Source organism: Mus musculus, chromosome 10, assembly GCF_000001635.26.
Source record: "Mus musculus strain C57BL/6J chromosome 10, GRCm38.p6 C57BL/6J".
Classification (NCBI taxonomy): Eukaryota; Metazoa; Chordata; class Mammalia; order Rodentia; family Muridae; genus Mus; species Mus musculus.
The window spans coordinates 61,056,172-61,065,505 of NC_000076.6; positions in this window are offsets into that span (position 1 = coordinate 61,056,172).

The window sequence follows — 9,334 nt, forward strand, 5'->3', positions numbered from 1 at the left end:
GCCAGGGAGCCAGCTGGGGCTGTACAGGGAAAGGAGGGTTCAGAGTTCAAGACCAGTCTGGACTATACAGCAAGATTCTGCCAAGGAAGGAAGGAGGGAGGGAGGAGGAGGGAGGGAGGAAAGGGAGAGAGAGAAGAAGTGAAGGAGAGAGAAGGAGAGAAGGAGGGTGGGAAAATGAGGGGGAGAGAAAGGAGAGAGGAGAGGAAGGGATGGTAAGGAGGGTGGAAGAGAGGGAGGGAGTGAAGGAGAGAGAGAAGGAACCTCTGGAGAGGAGTTTCAAGCAACACTGGAGGGAAGGAAGCTGGCAGGTATGAGGGAGGAAGTTCTTAGTGTCTCAAGTGGGACGCTCACAGGTAGATGTAATTGACTCTGAGACTCCAGTCTAAATAGTGGGGAAGGGACTCCTGGCTGGGCATGAGGAAATTTGCTAGGCTATTGTGGTTGAGCCACCACCTTGATCTAGCCAGAATCCCCACTGGTTCTATACCTGTGAAAACCAGTCAAGGTCTCTACAACAGATTTGAGGACTTTATAACAAGAAAAGGCACCAGTAGAGCAGGTTCCTAAAGCATCTCTTCAGGAGCTAGGGAGACGACTCAGCAGTTAAACACGCTGCGGCTGTGGCAGTGAAACCACTTGGATTTGCTTGCCCTCAAGGCAGTTCACACCCGTCTGTAATTCCTGTTCATTCTATGGGATCTTCTGCCCTCTTATGGCCTCTGCAGGTACTTCACACACATGGTGCACATACATGTTGGAGACCATACCGTGAGAAAGCAAGCCTTTCACAGTCTCCCACCCTAACAAGCCAAATGGCCTTGTGCTAAGGAGCCGGTCATCACCCGCTCCTCCCTATTCCCTTCCTGGCACCTGAGGCTGTAAAAGCTGAATTATAGTCCCCTCTTCCTTATCTCTTCCTGACTCCCAAGACTTCCAAGGACATGAGTTACATGCTGAGCCCAACCTGACACCCAAGGCTGTTAAGGAGGATTTTACATTCCGGAGATAAGACGCAGAATGCCTCCTGCTGCCTGGAGCCTGAATTCGGCCTTCATGTCCCCAGATGCCCACTTCTTTGTTCTTTGTTAATTCCCCCTCAACTCCTCCCTATTTTCCCCTCGCTGTATGCTTAAAACCCAGCGTTTCAGCCTAATAAACTGAGACCTTGATAGGAACCTCTTCTTGGTCTCTGCTTCTCCTTTCCCTCCCTCCCATTTTCTCCCAGGTTTGTGGTCCCCCTCGCACCCACGAATAACTGAGTCCTGCTGGACGGGACACATTCATGCAGGCAGACACAAAAAATAATTATTTTTTTAATCCCTTTGGGCACAGACAGAAACTAGAATAGGCAAAGCCAGAAACACCAACCATTCAGTTGTTCTGCAGAAGGTGGGGATGTGTGGTGGGTAGGGAGGCTTCCCACAATGTAGAAAGGACTCAGCTAAAGCAGGTAGGATCCTATGTCATTGTGACCTGTCAAGGAATCATCTAGAATAGATTTTCATCCCATCCCAAATATGAGTGGCTTATTTAACAAGACCAATAGGCCCCATTGTCCTGTGGGTTCTGCATTGAGTGCTTACACAGAGGCCTTGTTCTCCCATTTTACAGAGGAGCACACTGAGGCCAGACCCAATCTGCGACTGGCTGTATGAATATTCCCAGCATACCGGGGGTGGGGGGGTGGGAAACCACATAGAAAAGAGATTATATCAGACAGAACAAGGGGACCACTGGACGGGAACAAACCCGGATCCTGGCAGTCATAAGAAGCCCTCAGTCACCTTCGCCACCAAGTACTGCTCCTGTTCCCATGGCAAGGACTATCAGAGAGGCCACCCAGAGAGACTGAGTTCAGCTCAGTCATCCAGCAGATTCCCCTGCCCTGTGGGTCCTGGGAACTGGAAGGGGATCACTGACAAGTGGATGAACCTAGGTGACCAGGTCTGAAACCAAGAGAAGGACAGAGACACGAGAGAGGAAAAAGCAGGGACCCAACAGGCTGAGTGAGGACAGTCGGAAGATGAAGGACGAAGGACCAGGCCATTGCCTCAGGAAGAGATAGGCCTACAGGAGCCACCAGAAGTACATTCAGATGCTGAGCTGAGGCTGGGAATTAAGGACAACGTAGCTTCCTGGGGCCCCTCCCTGATGCAGGGCTGGCTCCTCCCTGCCCCAACAGAGGCTAGCCAGCTGATTGTGCTCGTCTTGGTGGCAGCATGGGAGAGTCAGCAGGGCTCAGGTGGGAGTCCCCCAGGGAGACCCATATGCCAACCACATCACTTTGCTCTCACCTGGCCAATGGACTTCTAGATCTTGTCAGCAACACTAAGGCTCTGAGTTACCCAGGCATGCATGTCTTCTGCCCACCAGAGGCCCCTCTGCAGCCTGCCTCCCATGCCCAGCCTTCCTCCTCCCTGTGGAAAAGCAGTCGATTCCAACAGCTTAACATCTTCCTCTCCAAAAGATCCAGCCAAGTCCCGCCCTCTGCACCTCCATCCCCGGGGCCCTCCTGTCCCCCTGGCAACCTCTCTTTTGAGTTCTAGAAAGAGAGGCAGATGCAGAGGTAGGCAGATCTATCATGAGCACCTGTCCTGAGACTGGCTGGGCTCAAACCAAGCTATGCCTAGCGTGGTGACCAGAAGTCCATCATGGAACTGCTGTCCATCTCTAAGTGAATGTGGGAGGTGACACTCCATGCTTTGCAGAACCCTACGGACTGGATGTCCCATGGTGTGAGAAGGTTGCCCAGCCCACTAGTGGCCTTGGAGTCTCTCTATGGAAAGTCAGACAACCTGGAGCCAGAAGAGAAGGCATCCTGAACTCACATCCAGTCCCCTGAACTCACATCCAACAAGATGCCCTGTCTTAATCAGTGTTCTGCCACTGTGAACAGACACCATGACCATGGCAACTCTTATAAAGGGAAACATTATAAGGGCTGGCTTACAGGTTCAGAGGTTTAGTCCATTACTGTCATGGAAGGAAGCAAGGTAGCATCCAGGCAGACCTGGTGCTGGAGAAACAGCTGAGAGTTCTACATCCAGAGCCTACTCCCAGTGGCACACCTCCTCCAACAAGGGTTCCTAATACTTCCAAACTATGCCACTCCCTAAGCATTCAAATACATGAGCCTCTGGGAGGGGACATTCTTATTCAAACTACCACATACCCCATGGAGTCGGGGGGGGGGGGGGGGGGGGGGGGGGGCCTGAGGCCTGGCCTGGCCAGCAGCCAACCTGTATCTCACAGGCCAGCACTCCTAGGTCAGAGGTGGGGTAGGAGTTCAGAGGTCACCTAAAGTCACTCCTGCCTCCTCCAGGGTACCTAAGCTCCCAAAGTTAGGCACAAGCAGATGGCACAAGCCTCCAGCAGATTTCCACTGAGGGGAGGTAGAGAAATGGCCCCGGCAGAGCTAGAGGGGGCATCTGTGGGAGGAAGGCAGCTAACCTAGGCTGGGGCAGGAAGGTGGCAGCCTCTGTCTATGTCACCAAGGCCCTCTTTTCCTGCCAGAGGTGCTAAGCTGTAATTGAGCCATCACTGTCAACTGGGACAGAATCCAAGAGGGAGGGAGATGAAGGTCACTAGGGTCAAAGGTCCTTAAGCAGGTTGCCCTGGATCCAGCAAGAACCTCCCAGGGTCTTTAATGCCAAGCAGCTGCCCTGTGGATACTCAGCCCAGCCCCTCACACAGGTGGGGGCCCTGCTTACAGCTCGGCTTAATGAAATCAATAAAACTCCATGCAAATCTGGCTTAGGGCCAGCGTTTTTTTACAGCACACCATGCTGGGCTGAAGACCAAATTAAGAGCTGCCACTGGAGAACAGGAAGGACAAGAAGGAGTAGCTGAGGAGGTGGAGGAGATTCGTGAGGGACCATGGGGGAGGGGTGGTATCCAGAACCCCTCCCCCCTACTTTCCTTTCCCCTCGTTTCGGTCTTCCCAAGCCCACATGTGGCTTCAAGAATGGATCTACTATCACTCATTTACACTGTAGTGAAACTTGAAACTAGACTTCAGGGACCTGGATCCCTGTCCGTTTGGAGATGAAGAAGCTGAGGTTCTAAGGGGCAATGGTCACAAGTTAGTGACTAACTAACTTAATCAGTACTAAGGAAGCTGCAAAGGGCCTTGCCACAGGCCTGGGTCACGGCCTCCCTGGCTTTGATGCCTGCTTCCAGTACATCTCACAGGATGGGTGAGACACCAGAGTGTCCCGTCTGCTAGAAAAGAAAGTGTCGTCTTCCTCCGAGGTTGGCCAAGCAACTAAGAGAGGGGAGGTTGGCCAAGCAACTAAGAGAGGATCCTGCTGGGTCTCTCTTCAGTGCTCATGGGCCTAGGCAAGGTGGGGGCCCCAAAAAGAGGCTGAGCAGGCAGACATGGAGAAAAATATTCACAGCTCTCCCTCTATGCTAAAGGTCCGGGGGGGGGGGGGGGGGAGGGGCAACTATCAAGAAACCTGACAACTGGGGGAGGCTCTGGGTCACATCCAGAACCATATGTGGCTTCCTAGCTTAGTCACTCTTGGGAACCAGAAGGGGAACCTCCTGGGGTGGGGGGTGGGGGGGCACCAGCAACTTGCAGGATATGCCTCATGGACCAGTCACAACCGAGAGCTGATTCCTGCCTGGAAATTGGACTAGCAACAGTGAATGTCCTTCCCAGCTGTGAACTCGGAGCATGAAGGATGCTCTCAAAGATGAGACCCCTGGAGGCCACTTGCCACGGAGGCTGCAAGACACCTGGAATCAGGGAAGCCACAAGCCACCTGCAGAGCCTTCCCAGCATGGCCTCCCGTAGGACGTGAGAAAAGACTCTTTCTGAAACTCTGTCACCTAGTTCCCCGGACTCAGTGAAGAGACATTTTCCCCTCTACCCCTCACCTGGTCCTGGGTAGACTGAGTCTGAGCACCTATATGGGAGAGACTAACTCTGGGGTGGCAGCTGTCCAGTGTCTCTCTTCCTGTACTAACAAGATGGTGAAGAGCAGAGCTGAAGGGCTGGGATGGTTGCCACAGTTGGCAAAGTATCGGCTTTGCAAGCAGGGGGACCTGAGTTGAGTCCCCAGAACACACATGAAAACGTGTTAGGCACAGTGCTGCATGTTTGGAATCCCAGTACTAGGAGGTAGAGACAGGAGGATCCCCAGCCTCACTGGTCAGCCAGTCTAGCCTACTCGGCAAGCTCAAAGCCAGTCAGACAGAGACCCTGTTCACAAACAAAACAAAACAAAACAACCCCTGAAGTTGTCCTGTAGCCTCCACAAGCACCTGCACACCCTAATACATGTGCACACCAAAACCAAAAGAGAGCAAACCCAGAGTCCACCTTCTACGCTGACCCCGGCAGACATCACTAGTTGATCACAGAACTCCCCAGCTGAGCTTGGTGCTGCCTTGCCAGATCTTCGGTACCCAGGCTGCTCCATGCAACCTATCCTGTTAACCACTGCAGGGAGCTCTCAGAATAAGTTCCTCCTTCACTGGAGGAAGAAACCTTCAATTAGGCCTAGGTGCGTTAGGGTCCGAAGATCGCTGAAGGAAGTCCCCAGACTCAAATAGTATGTATGCAAAGACAAAGGACGTATATTCTGCAGAAATTACCAGCATGCTGGGGTCAACCATTCATCAAAAAGGTGATGTTTCATGGAGCTTGCAGGCCCCTTTTTACACAGTGCTAGGGGGGTTCTCCAGAAGTGTTGGGTAACCTCTAACTTGATCGGTAGGGGCAAAGCAGTGACATTAGTACCATTTTGATTGGTTGCCTTATTAGTTCCTGATTGGCTGCTATGTTAGTTCCATTATATTTGGTGACACCTTGAAGTTTCAGAAACCTGCTCTTTTCTGGCCTTGTTATCTCCTCCAGCTAGGTGTCCCAGGAGCTAACTCAGTTACAGACTTGTCCTCCCTAAGTCGGGGCTGTCACGGACTAATGGCCCATGGTCAGTGGCTCCTTCTGAGAAGCCCCGTCTGCTTCCCAAGGAATTGAAGTTTTTATTCCCAATGTTTTCAGACCTCTCAAGTGGAGCAGAATCTGGGAAGGGGGAAGAGAAGGGGTGCCCAAGACAGAGTAAATGCAGAATAGATAGGGAGGGACAAAACTATATTCTCAAGGACTGAGCTGCGTTGTCACAGGGGGGTGCCCCAGGGAGCTGAGAAAAGCCACGTTGTGACCAAAACTCCAAGTTGGCTATCCCCAGCTTAGTGGGTTGAGCCTGGGCTCCTGTGGCTTCCTGTACTGGCCCTGACCATCTAGCTCCCAGGTGGCCAGAAAATATGCAGCCTTTGTTAAAATCTAGCAGGGAGCCATGGGATCTCTGAGCCTTGGAGCAGGTGCCCAGGAAGCAGCAACCGTTTCTGACAGCTCACCCCCCCGCACCCCCCCCCCCCGAGAATCATTGCTATCTCGGATCATTGCTACCTCAGAGCTTCAGCAGAGGAGTGGCTTCCGGGAAGATGTGTTCCCATCACTGTTCAGGAGGGACCAAGTTCAAAATGACCAAGTCAGATTTCAGCCTTTCTCGGGGGCTACCCCAGGCAGGGGGAGTCAGATAGTTCATCTCTCCCTCTCTACAAATTCCCGGTGCAGGACGCTGGGCCCCCTCCCTGCGAGCCTTATCGAGGAAGTCACCGCAAGCCCCTTGTCACAAGCCCCTGGTCTCTTTGTACCTATGCCTCCCTCCCTCCAGAGCCTGTCTGTATTAGTTACTGTCTTAGTTGGGTTTTTACTGCTGTGAGCAGACACCATGACCAAGGCAAGTCTTATAAAAAACAACATTTAATTGGGGCTGGCTTACAGGTTCAGAGGTTCAGTCCATTATCATCAAGGTGAGAGCATGGCAGTATCCAGGCAGGCATGGCGCAGGAGGAGCTGAGAGTTCTATGTCTTCATTCAAAGGCTGCTAATGGAAGACTGACTTCCAGGCAACTAGGGTGAGGATCTTATACCCACACCCACAGTGACACACCCATTCCAACCAGGTCACACCTATTCCAACAAGGCCACACCTTCAGATGGTGCCACTCCCTGGTCCAAGGATATACAAACCATCACAGTTACATTTCCCAGGACTAAGGCAGAACATCGGACCAAAAAATTAATTAATTAATTAATTAATTAATTAAAAAATAAAATAAAATTCACTTTAAAGGAGGAAAAGGTTTTTGTGAACTTTCTTAAGGTCTGAAGGTCCCGACCTATCAGGGAGGCAGCAAGAGCTGGATGCAGCTGGACACAATGTGACTGAAGTCCGGAAGAAGAGAGACAAATGCTGGGGGCGGGGCGGGGTGGGGGTGGGGGGGAGGGCAGGGTTCAGCTTTCTTCTTTTTATGAGTAGCCCATAGGATGATGGCTTGTAGGACTGTGAAAGGCAGCCTGGTTTCTGGTGGAACACAGGCTGGAAACCCCGGTGACCCTGAGGAACAGCAGGCGTTTTACCTGGTTCCTGAACACTAGGCTCCTGGCATGAGGCCTCAGCTTTCCATAGATTTGTGTCCTTCAGTCATATAAGGGCCATGCCCCAAGCCCCGCCACAGGACGTAGCCTCAAGACAGATCTTCATTTTAATGAGGTACCTAAAGGCCTGAAGCCAATTAAGCTTTCCTTCCCAGACGCTCCTCTCTGCAAAAGGTATTTAACCTCAGGCCCGCCCCTGAGAAATGGGGTACAGTTTTACTCATCCACTTTCTGCCATGACAATAAACCATGAACTGTCTCTTTTCACTGGGATCCGCCGTGGAGAGCCATAGAGAAGCCCTTCAACTATAGATCCGAGTCTAATCTCTGGTACAAGGCCTCTCTATGCTCTCAGCCGCGACCACCAAGCCAAGCCAGCCACCCACCAACAAACCAAGGGCTCTATCCCCACAGGATCCAGCTGGAGTATCCCCCTTCCCGCTTCGGCCCCAGGCTAGATCCAGCCTGCAGGCTCCCACTCAGTTCTCAGCTCTTCCTTGGCATCCAGCAGCGCCTGGGTGCCCAAGAGCCTGAGAACCAGATGCCCCAGCCTGCTTGCAGTCCTAAGGACCCCTGAGCCAGCTCCAGCTGTCCCCGGGACCTCAGACTGTGCTCCCCCACCCCTGGAGCGGTGTCCCATGGCTTCCCATAGCCCGGCACTGGCGTGGTAAGTGCAGTACAAGTTCCCATGTTCCACCTCCCTTAGGGACCGGAGCTTGTGGCCGGCCGAGAGGATGCAGGACCCCTTAACCCTACAACTGCTCACATTTGGAGTGGGCCTTAGTCCCTCAATTAACCTAATCAAGATAACCCTTCACAGATATTGTCTCCCTCGTGGTTCTAGATCTTAGCTCTGGCCTCAGAAAGCCTGCTGGGATTTATCACCAGGACCCAATGGCTGCCTTAGGGTATAAAGAGGTCTGTGACTCTGCGATAATGTTAGCCTGCTATGGGCCTAGGGAAGCGATTCCTGTATCTGAACCTCAGCTTAAATGAGTGCCTGAGACCTCTAGTTCCACAGGAGGCCCTGTGCACTGAAAAGAGGGTCAGCTGCCTCTGGGGGACAAGGGGGTAAGCGAGCAGAGGGCCCAGCCTGGAGAGGCTTCACAATAATTGGGAGAAGACCTGGCGCTTTGGGCTGGATAACTGGATGCCTGGCCCTGGGAGCTCTGACCTATGAGGGGACGTGAACCCAGGAGAGGCCACGCCCCTGTATAGACCACGCCCCTGGCCAGCCTTCCTCAAAGCTACTATGCGGCTGCAGGAAAGATGGCTAACTCAACTTCTCTGTGATTCTCTATGAATATAGGGAAGTGGAGCCAGAATATCTCCACACGTTCTGTGCCCTGACACTCTTCAAAGCCCACAGAGGTCATGGGGGCTGTAGGAAGGAGCTCAGGGCCGCAGGGCCGCCAGATGGAGGACCAGTCCAGCTCAGCAAAGCCAAAGGCTAAATAAAACAGGATCTTATGCCCTCCGACCCCTGTGCCCAGAATCCCACAAAGGATAGACTTTGTGGGGCTGCGCAGGCTGTTTTTTTTCCAGGCTATGTATTCCTGCCGGGACGGTGGGTACTGCAAGAGCCCCTTGTGTCATACAAGACAGAGTCCCTGGGGATATTCCCACAAAGGGTGCAGGGGAGAAGGGGAGCCGTAGGAGGTAGGAACCCGCAGACTATGGTGCTCTGACACCACAATAGCATGAACTGGGACAAGCTTCATCAAGCCTAGCCATGAGGACATCTCAAGACGCACTAGGAGCACCAAATATGGCCTGGCCATAGGATTCCCCAGCTCTGTCACTGACTAGACAGAACGAAGAGAGGCGGGGTGCCCTTCCCTGTGAGGGGGAGGGGCTACCATTTGCAGGGCAGGCTGCCAG